The sequence below is a fragment of the Leuresthes tenuis genome, unplaced genomic scaffold (assembly GCF_036924035.1).
Source record: "Leuresthes tenuis unplaced genomic scaffold, fLeuTen1.0.hap1 SCAF_6, whole genome shotgun sequence".
In the NCBI taxonomy this organism is placed as follows: Eukaryota; Metazoa; Chordata; class Actinopteri; order Atheriniformes; family Atherinopsidae; genus Leuresthes; species Leuresthes tenuis.
In genome coordinates, this window is record NW_027325360.1 from 31925191 (window position 1) to 31936384 (window position 11194).

At 41.2% G+C, this 11194-nt stretch overlaps 3 non-coding genes across 3 annotated transcripts; 1 reads left to right on the top strand and 2 right to left on the bottom strand.

The window, feature by feature from the left end:
• Window positions 1-5482: 5482 nt before the first annotated feature.
• On the top strand, window positions 5483-5596 carry LOC140310673 (U5 spliceosomal RNA). Its single transcript, XR_011916721.1, has one exon. It is a non-coding gene; the product is annotated as a U5 spliceosomal RNA (small nuclear RNA).
• Window positions 5597-8853: 3257 nt separating this feature from the next.
• LOC140310443 (U2 spliceosomal RNA) lies at window positions 8854-9037 on the bottom strand. Its single transcript, XR_011916513.1, has one exon. It is a non-coding gene; the product is annotated as a U2 spliceosomal RNA (small nuclear RNA).
• A 308-nt stretch (window positions 9038-9345) lies between these two features.
• Window positions 9346-9459, bottom strand: LOC140310580 (U5 spliceosomal RNA). The gene has a single exon (XR_011916636.1). It is a non-coding gene; the product is annotated as a U5 spliceosomal RNA (small nuclear RNA).
• Window positions 9460-11194: the final 1735 nt, after the last annotated feature.

Sequence of the window (11194 nt, forward strand, 5' to 3'; positions counted from 1 at the left end):
AAAGCAGTGAAAAGCGAGAAAAAGCATTTCGTGAGTTCCGCATGATTTGGGATTTTGCTTATAAAATGCATTACTTCACTCAAACTATGTTAAAACTGATTTGTCCTTCATATTTACCATGTCTAGACATATTTAAACAAAAAAACAACGTTGTACTTTGCAGTAAAAGAAAGAGCAAATCTTAAGTTTCAGGAATCCGAGTATAAGCCTGCTTTCATGAGTTCTGCACGATTTCGGATTTTGCTATAAAATGAATTGCTTTGCTCAAACCAAGTTAAAACTGCTTTGTCCTTCCATATTCATCAATGTCTAGATCGACTTCAACAAAGAAAAACATTGGACTTTGCAGTAGAAGAAGTTGAAATCCATCTACACATTGATAAATATGAAGGACAAAGCAGTTCCCACTTGCCCATAAGAAAATAAGCTTATTCTCGGATTCCTGATCCTTCAGTGTTGCTCTTTCTTCTACTGCAAAATACAATGTTGTTCTTTGTTGAAGTCGATCTAGACATTGATAAATATGAAGGAAAAAGCAGTTTTAACTTGGTTTGAGTGAATTAATTCATTTTATACATAAAATCCGAAATCGTGCAGAACTCATGAAAATAAGCTTATTCTCGGATTCCTAAAACTTTTGATTTGCTCTTTCTTTTATTGCAAAGTACAACGTTGTTTTTTTGTTTAAATCTATCGAGACATTGATAAATATGAAGGTAAAAGCCGTTTTAACATAGTTTGAGTGAAGGAATTAATTTTATAGATATATTTTTTATTTTCTAACACATTTTTCAGCAATTATGGTCGGAGATTCACACCTACTCACAGCCGAACAACTCCGCTCCCGCATTTGATGGTGTATAGTTGGGCATTCTCACCCTTTCTCATCAGCTTTTTGCAAATTATGATCTGACATTCACACCTACTTGCAGTCGAAAAGCTCTGCTCCCGCTTTTGATTATGTATGGTTGGATATTCGAACCTTTTCTTAACTGCTTTTTACATATTTTGGTTGGACGTTCACACCTTCTTGTAGCCGAACACTTCCACTCCTGCTTTTGATGATGTATGGTTGGGCATTCACACCTTTTTTTTGCCCATTTTTCAGGAATTATGGGTGGACATTCACACCTTGCAGCTGAACACCTCCTATCCCACTTATGATCATGTGTGGTTTGATTTTCGAAAAGTTTCTTTCATGTTTTCTAGCAATTATTGATGGACATGTAGACCTTCTTGCAGCTGAACACCTCCGCTCCCGCTTATGATCATACATTGTCAGGCATTCGCACCTTGTCTTACCCACTTTTTACAAACTTTAGTCGAACAGTCACACCTACTTGCAGCCGAACACAACCTCTCTCGCTCAATGATGATGTATGGACCGGCATTCTTACCTTTTCTAACACATTTTTCAGCAATTATGGTCGGAGATTCACACCTACTCACAGCCGAACAACTCCGCTCCCGCATTTGATGGTGTATAGTCGGGCATTCTCACCCTATCTCATCAGCTTTTTGCAAATTATGATCTGACATTCACACCTACTTGCCGTCGAAAAGCTCTGCTCCCGCTTTTGATTATGTTTGGTTGGATATTCGAACCTTTTCTTAACTGCTTTTTACAAACTTTGGTTGGACGTTCACACCTTCTTGTAGCCGAACACATGCACTCCTGCTTTTGATGATGTATGGTTGGGCATTCGCACCTTTTTTTTACCCATTTTTCAGGTATTATGGGTGGACATTCACACCTTCTTGCAGCTGAACACCTCCTCTCCCACTTATGATCATGTGTGGTTTGATTTTCGAAAATTTTCTTTCATGTTTTCTAGCAATTATTGATGGACATTTAGACCTTCTTGCAGCTGAACACCACCTCTCCCGATTTTGATTATGTATGGACAGGCATTCTTACCTTTTCTAACACATTTTTCAGCAATTATGGTTGGAGAATCACACCTACTCACGGCCGAACAACTCCGCTACCGCATTTGATGGTGTATAGTCGGGCATTCTCACCCTTTCTCATCAGCTTTTTGCAAATTATTCTCTGACATTCACACCTACTTGCAGTCGAACACCTTCTCATCCGCTTTTGATTATGTTTGGTTAGATATTCGAACCTTTTCTTAACTGCTTTTTTACAAACTTTGGTCGGACGTTCACACCTTCTTGCAGCCGAACACCTACGCTTCCGGTTTTGATAGTGTATATTCGGGCATACGAACCTTTTCTTACCCGCTTTTTACAAACCATGGTCGGACTTTCACACCTTCTCTTAGCTGAACAACTCCGCTCCCTCTTTTGATTGTGTACAGTCGGGTATTTTAACCTTTTCTTACCCGCTTTTTACCAACTATGATCGGACATTCACACCGTCTTACAGCCGAACACCTCCGCTCCCTCTTTTGATGGTGTATGTTTGGGCATTCGAACCTTTTCTTACCCGCTTTTTACAAACCAGGATCGGACTTTCACACCTTTTAGTAGCCGAAAACCTCCGCTCCCGCTATTGATTGTGTAGAGTCGGGTATTTTAACCTTTTCTTACCCGCTTTTTACCAACTATTGTCGGACATTCACACCGTCTTAGAGCGGAACACCTCCTCTCCCGCTTATGATCATGTACGGTTTGATGTTCGAAAATTTACTTTCTTGTTTTAAAGCAATTATTGATGGACATTCAAACCTTCTTTTTGATGGTGTATAGTCGGGCTTTCGAGCCTTTTCTTCCCGGTTTTTACAAACCATGGTCGGACTTTCACACCTTCTTGTAGCCGAACAACTCCGCTCCCGCTATTGATTGTGTACAGTCGGGTATTTTAACCTTTTCTTACCCGCTTTTTACCAACTATGGTTGGACATTCACACCTTCTTACAGCAGAACACCTCCGCTCCCTGTTTTGATTATGTATGGTTTGACATTCGCACCTTCTCTCACCCGCCTTTTACTATGGTCGGCCATTCACAGCTTCCTCTCCACCATACTTGTATGGTGGGATATTCACACCCACTTCCATCCGAAGACCTCCGCCCCCACTTTTGTTGATATTTAGTCGGTCATTCGCACCTTACCCGCTTTTGGCAAACTATGGCCTTCTTGCAGCCGAACACCTCTGATCTCGCTTTTGATGATGTAAGGTTGGGCATTCAGAACTTGCTTCACCTGCTTTTCACCAAATATAGTCGGACATTCACACCTTCTTGCAGCCAAACGCTTCCGCTTTTAGTGTTCTATGAGGCATTCACATATTTTTTTTCACCGTATTTTATAGATTATGGTTGGAAATTCTCACCCACTCTCATCCGAAGACCTCTCCTCCCGCTTTTGTTAATATATAGTCGGGCATTCGAACCTTTTCTTACCCGCTTTTTACAAATTATGGTCGAACATTCACTCCTACTTGCAGCTGAATACTTCCGCTCCACCTTTTAGGTATGTATGGTTGGCATTTGCACCTCTTTTTATACTGATTGCTGAAGATTAAGTTGTTCTTTCTCAAACTACAAATTTTTTTTAATTGTTGAAACTTGATTTGAAGTGGATAAATAAGGAGGACAAACAGTTTTAAGTCAGGCTGATAGAAGGAATTAATTTTATAGCAAAATCTGTATTTCGTCATATGTCGAGAGATGCTTATTGCTGAAGAAGTTCTTTCTCATTCTACAAAGTACAACGTTGTTTATCGTTGAAACTTGATTAGACATGAATAAATATGAAGGACAAAGCAGTCTTAACTTGGTTTGAGTTAATGAATTCGTTTCATAGGAGAATCCGAATTCGTGCATAACTCATAAAATAGAGCTTATTTTCGGATTCCTGAAGAATGAGTCTGGTTCTTTCTCATAATACAAAGTTTGTTGTTTATTGTTGAAACTTCATCAGAAGTGAAGAAATAAATGAATGCCTATCAACAAATGTGGGATCTAAACTCTAGTGCTTCCTCTAAAATAATTTCCTTTCTCAATTTAGAAATGTGTGTGTGTAAGTCACAACACCCGTGACACCAAAACGGCTTTCTTTTCTCTACACTCTGCACTATGAGCACACACACCAAATCAGAAAGGCTTTTTTCTCTCTTTTCTACATTATGGACTGTGGGGACACAAAACCGCTCTCTCTCTTTTTTTTTTTTATCGTGTGCCAGGGCGTTGTCTCACGTATTAGATTATGCTTAAGATACGAATGGGTTTATCAGTCACATCAGAATCCATACATACTGATCCTCCCGTAATAAAATGGTCGGATCTTATCAAACACACTTTGTTTCTTGTGACAATCAAGTCAGCGAAACAGCGTATACACGTCAAGACACTGAATCAAGTTTGCCACAAGAACTCATAAGTTTGGCAGTATTGCTCTGCCGTCAGCAATCATACACCCATTTTATTTTCGTGAGACATGTGCAAGCACCTGTTCATCTACTGTTCTATCACTATGAATTAGTGATCTATTATCAATAAGGATACTTCTACAACTACTATCAAAGTATGTCCAGACTTCTTATGTTGTCAGTTGCTATATATGAATAAGTGGGTAGCTACTGACAAGCATTAAGCATGTCACACAGCCCAAACATATAACATTTCAGGACACACCACACAGTTAACAACCACAGTGAAGCGTGTCAAAGCCCAAACATGTAACATTCAACAGGACACTTACACAACACATTCAAATCAAACAGTCAGACAACATACAAGAACATATACCCCAGCCGGCATTGCTCCCTGCCTATTTTCGTACAGCACACTATGTGTGCGCACACCTTTATTCACAAACTCTTCAACTTATACTCTTTTACCGAAGCTGCTACAGCTCGATTGGCCGAATACCCTTTGATCCTATTTCGGTGAATTTGACATCTGCCTTACATATAACAGATTAGCGGTTTAGCAGTTTTAATTTAGTTTGAGTGAAGGAATTCATTTTATAGCAAAATCCGAAATCGTGAAGAACTCATGAAAGTAAGCTTATTCTCGGATTCCTGAAACTTTAGATTTGCTCTTTCTTTTACTGCAAAGTACAACGTTGTTTTTTTTGTTTAAATCTTTCTAGACATGGTAAATATTAAGGACAAAGCAGTTTTCACATAGTTTGAGTGAAGGAATTAATTTTATAGATAAAATCCCAAGAGTCTGCTGAGAAAAGAGAGTGAATGCGAAGTAGACTTTAACACGGCTATGGGAGCGAGCCGAGTGTGGGCTAACCGGGAGAATTGCTTGAAAGAAACGCGACACCGAATGAGCGATCAGAACAAAGCCTCAATACGGGATTCTCGTGGTGTTTTTGTTGCTGCCTTGTCTTTTGCATAGAGTAAAAGACAAGGCAGCCATCGAATAGGGCCCGATTGTTCCTAGTTGGTCAGCCGAGGAGCAAGGGGGGGGGGGAGCAAGCGTCTCAACCAAGCAAAGCTCACCATGGGGAAGGTGGCTATGCCAACTAGCCTGATGCCCTGCTCCCGCAGTGACGGATAATCGTACTCTGGTTTCTCTTCATAACGTACAAGTCTTTCGCCTTTTACTAAAGATTTCTGTGGAGAGCAGCACTAATGAGTTGTTTCTATTTTTGGCAGGCTTTACCTTTGCGGGTGAAGCCCTTTCTGTCTGTGCAAAAGAAATCTTCTTACTGTGCAGAGTGACTTCTCTGAGTAGAGTCGCCTTACTTGTTGCGACTGTGCCGATGTTCGAAGCTGGAGTGCAAAGTTGTTGCTTGAATGGTGCTTGCTGGAGCGTGCGGGAGTGCAAAGTTATACCATTTAAAAGGGCTGAAGAGTGCTCAGTGCAGCGGGTGGGCGACACTCTGGCCACCTTGAAAACCGAGGTTACATCCACTACCAGGGGCAGCCCAAGTTCTGCCGCAAGTGTGGTGAGCATGGGCACCTGGTTGAGGCTTGTACCAAGGTGTTATGTGGGAAGAGCAGAGAAATTGGGCAAACTTTTGGAGAGTGTCCAAATGGCAGGAAATGTAATCTCTGTGGAGAATTAAATCACCTCTTCAGAGATTGCCCTAAATCTTTTGCCAACAAATTAAAGACGGTAAAGCCACAGTCAAGCCAACAAAGAGAAGGACCAAAGGTGGCAGTTGGTGAACAAAGTGAAGAGGTTGACCCAATAAATTCAAACTTCCCGCCAAAAGCTTGGATTGGAAGTGAGGAGCAAAAAGGGGAGGGGTCTGTAGAGGCCTCACCACTCAGTGTTGAAGTCTGTGAGAATTCACAGGCAGAGGGTGGAGCTACGCTAAATGAGGAGGAAGAGCAGACAGGTGAGTCTAGTGAAGATACTCACCTCCCCGAAGGTCAACAGCCAAAGAGGACGGCATCTGAGCCTCTGATTCCCCAGTTGTATCAGAGAAGAGGGGAAGGGTTAGGTCCCTTTCAGACAGTTCTTCAGTGGAAGAACCTAGAGTCTTCCCCTCCGACTCACCAAATGAGGTCTCCTTTTTAACTTCAGCTCTGCAATCAACCCCCAGGGACTCAAAGTTAAATGCAACATTGCGTCAGAGGCCAACACCGAGAGTCCGAAAAGGAAATATAGATCACCCTACTCACTTTTCACCTAAAGAAATGAAGGAAGAGCCAGTTTCCCAAGAAATAACCTGTGTGTAATTTGTTTTGATAACTTAGAAAAACGAAAATGACATACCTACTTTCCTTTATGCTTTTAATGGTTCTCACCTTCTCAACACTAAATGTGAGAAGTGTGAAATCAAAGACAAGAGCCCAGAGTATTTTATCCTTCTTAGACTCCATAAAATCAGATGTGTTTTTAATACAAGAATGTGGACTACCTTTTTTAAAAAACCATAGACAATGGGAGGAAATGTGGCCCCATTTATCGATATGGAGTGGCTCAAATCAAAATAAAAATGATGGTGTGGCCATTCTAATTAAAAATCCGCATGTTATGGTGAAAGGTAGCACAGTGGTGAGAGACGGACGGGCACTTTTAGCACACTTGAATTTTATGGGGCAAGACTTTAACCTCTTAAATATTTATGGTTTCAATGGAAAAAATGAAAGGTATGACCTTTTAGAAGATATACAGCTTTACATGCTAGGGCAAGTACCTTTAGTTGTAGGAGGGGATTTTAACTGTATCTTGAGCAGGAAAGATAGAAAAAGAGCAGGGGTAGATTTTAAAGTGGATAAGACTTCGATTTTACTTCAGGGCATATGCAGGGATTTTAAGCTTACTGACTGTTTTAAAACCATGCATCCCAGAGAGGAGGGCTTCACCTGGTTTAGTCATGATGGCACCAGAGCCTCTCGCATTGATTATTTCTTTACTAGAGATTGCCCACCCACTGATGTTAGATTAACCCCTGTTTTCTTTTCAGACCACCTTATGCTCTCCTGCACCCTTTCACCCCCTTCTGGTGTGACGGTAGGAAGTGGTCTGTGGAAACTCAACTGTTCCCTGTTGGAGGATGAAATCATAGTCAGTCAGTACAGGGAATGTTATAAAGAGTGGCAGACCCTTCAAGACCTCTACGAAACACATGCACAATGGTGGGAAATGGTGAAGGAAACGACCCAGACTTTTTTTAAACAGCAAGGTAAACGTAAAAAAAGGAAAGAGAATAGATGTATGATGGGACTACATAAACGCTTACAGCGCTACTTTAAACTAAATCAGTGTGGCATAGACTTTAAAGAAGAAATCAAAGATGTCAAAAAGGAAATGTCAGTTTCAGCAGAAATAAAGAGTAAAGGAATTTTTGTAAGAAGCAGGGAGCAGGAAATTGAGGAAGGTGAAAAATAAAGAAAGTTATAAATAAAAAGGAGTGTATTCAAAATCTAAAAAGAGAAGATGGGTTTTTAACAAAATCCACACAAGAGATGATTGAAACTGTACATACCTTTTATAGTAACATGTACAAAGAGAAACCAGTGCACTTGGAAACATCGGCAGAAATCTTAAAATTCGTTGACAAAACCGTAAAAGAGAATGCACACTTGACACAGAATTTTACTGCTTTAGAGTTAAAAAAATGCCTAACAGGTTTTAAGAGAAGTCGAGCTCCGGGTTTAGACGGGCTTCCTGCAGAATTCTATCTGACCTATTGGGACCTTTTATCATCAGACATTTTAGATGTTTTTAAAGATTTTGAAAAACTTGACCGACTGCCTGACAGTTTTAGAGTGGGAATAGTGACTCTACTTTATAAAAAAAATGATAAGACTGACCTAAAGAATTGGAGGCCCATCACACTTTTAAACTTTGACTGTAAACTTTTTAGCAAGGTTTTAGCGACACGGATGTCCTCTGTTTTAGAGGAGGTAATTCACCCAGACCAAACTTGTGCCATCTCAGGGAGACAACTCACCGACAGCCTCGTACTGATTCGAGACATCATTGATTACGCTAGAGACAGAAACACCCGGCTTGTCATCTTAAATTTAGACTTTGAAAAAGCATTTGATCGGGTCTCGCATCAATATCTCTTTCAGGTGTTGCAGCCATCGAAAAGGGCCCGATTGTTCCTACTTGGTGAGCTTTGCTTGGTTGAGACGCTTGCCCCCCCCCCCCCCCCCCCCCCCCTGCTCCTCGGCTGACCAAGTAGAAACAATCTATTCGATGGCTGCCTTGTCTTTTACTCTGTGCAAAAGACAAGGCAGCCACAAACACCACGGGAACACCGTATTGAGGCTTTGTTCTGACCACTCATTCGGTGTCGCGTTTCTTTCAAGCAATTCTCCCGGTTAGCCCGCACTCGGCTCGCTCCCAGAGCCGTGTTAAAGTCTACTTCGCATTCACTCTCTTTTCTCAGCAGATTAAAAGAAAGTTTCATCTTGGGCTCCCTGAAACTTCCATCCTGCACCGCTGTTTGCTTTTTCACAAGAGCAGAGGAGAGCGCACCGTTCCCAGCGGCACTGCAGTACCGGGTCGAGGCTTGGAGTGAACGGAGCAAGCTTCTTTTTCAACTCCTATTCTTAAAAATCCATTTAATATGTTGTCCTCGTATAGAGGACATATTAAACTGATAAGAACAGATACTACACTTGATCTTAGCCAAAAGGCCGAGAAGCGATAACTGTCCACTGTTTCAGGTCCGAGGGCCCTTGCTGGCACAATGCGCACTTGTAGCAATGTTCTTTTTATGGCCATAGGTGGCCAGAGTGTCACGTTGCACCTCCGCCCACCCGCTGCACTGAGCACTCTTCAGCCCTTTTAAATGGTATAACTTTGCACTCCCGCATGCTCCAGCAAGCACCATTCAAGCAACAACTTTGCACTCCAGCTTCGAACATCGGCACAGTCGCAACAAGTAAGGCGACTCTACTCAGAGAAGTCACTCTGCAAAGTAGCAAGATTTCTTTTGCACAGACAGAAAGGGCTTCACCCGCAAAGGTAAAGCCTGCCAATAATAGAAACAACTCATTAGTGCTGCTCTCCACGGAAGTCTTTAGTAAAAGGCGAAAGACTTGTATGTTATGAAGAGAAACCAGAGTACGATTATCCGTCACTGCGGGAGCAGGGCATCAGGCTAGTTGGTATAGCCACCTTCCCCATGGTGAGCTTTGCTTGGTTGAGACGCTTGCCCCCCCCCCCCCCCCCCCCCCCTTGGTGTCTTTTACTCTATGCAAAAGACAAGGCAGCAACAAAAACACCACGAGAATCCCGTATTGAGGCTTTGATCTGACCGCTCATTCGGTGTCGCGTTTCTTTCAAGCAATTCTCCCGGTTAGCCCACACTCGGCTCGCTCCCATAGCCGTGTTAAAGTCTACTTCGCATTCACTCTCTTTTCTCAGCAGACTCTTGGGATTTTATCTATAAAATGAATTCCTTCACTCAAACTATGTGAAAACTGCTTTGTCCTTAATATTTACCATGTCTAGAAAGATTTAAACAAAAAAAACAACGTTGTACTTTGCAGTAAAAGAAAGAGCAAATCTAAAGTTTCAGGAATCCGAGAATAAACTTACTTTCATGAGTTCTTCACGATTTCGGATTTTGCTATAAAATGAATTCCTTCACTCAAACTAAATTAAAACTGCTAAACCTTTAATCTGTTATATGTAAGGCAGATGTCAAATTCACCGAAATAGGATCAAAGGGTATTCGGCCAATCGAGTTGTAGCAGCTTCGGTAAAAGAGTATAAGTTGAAGAGTTTGTGAATAAAGGTGTGCGCACACATAGTGTGCTGTACGAAAATAGGCAGGGAGCAATGCCGGCTGGGGTATATGTTCTTGTATGTTGTCTGCCTGTTTGATTTGAATGTGTTGTGTAAGTGTCCTGTTGAATGTTACATGTTTGGGCTTTGACACGCTTCACTGTGGTTGTTAACTGTGTGGTGTGTCCTGAAATGTTATATGTTTGGGCTGTGTGACATGCTTAATGCTTGTCAGTAGCTACCCACTTATTCATATATAGCAACTGACAACATAAGAAGTCTGGACATACTTTGATAGTAGTTGTAGAAGTATCCTTATTGATAATAGATCACTAATTCATAGTGATAGAACAGTAGATGAACAGGTGCTTGCACATGTCTCACGAAAATAAAATGGGTGTATGATTGCTGACGGCAGAGCAATACTGCCAAACTTATGAGTTCTTGTGGCAAACTTGATTCAGTGTCTTGACGTGTATACGCTGTTTTGCTGACTTGATTGTCACAAGAAACAAAGTGTGTTTGATAAGATCCGACCATTTTATTACGGGAGGATCAGTATGTATGGATTCTGATGTGACTGATAAACCCATTCGTATCTTAAGCATAATCTAATACGTGAGACAACGCCCTGGCACACGATAAAAAAAAAAAAGAGAGAGAGCGGTTTTGTGTCCCCACAGTCCATAATGTAGAAAAGAGAGAAAAAAGCCTTTCTGATTTGGTGTGTGTGCTCATAGTGCAGAGTGTAGAGAAAAGAAAGCCGTTTTGGTGTCACGGGTGTTGTGACTTACACACACACATTTCTAAATTGAGAAAGGAAATTATTTTAGAGGAAGCACTAGAGTTTAGATCCCACATTTATTGATAGGCATTCATTTATTTCTTCACTTCTGATGAAGTTTCAACAATAAACAACAAACTTTGTATTATGAGAAAGAACCAGACTCATTCTTCAGGAATCCGAAAATAAGCTCTATTTTATGAGTTATGCACGAATTCGGATTCTCCTATAAAACGAATTCATTAACTCAAACCAAGTTAAGACTGCTTTGTCCTTCATATTTATTCAT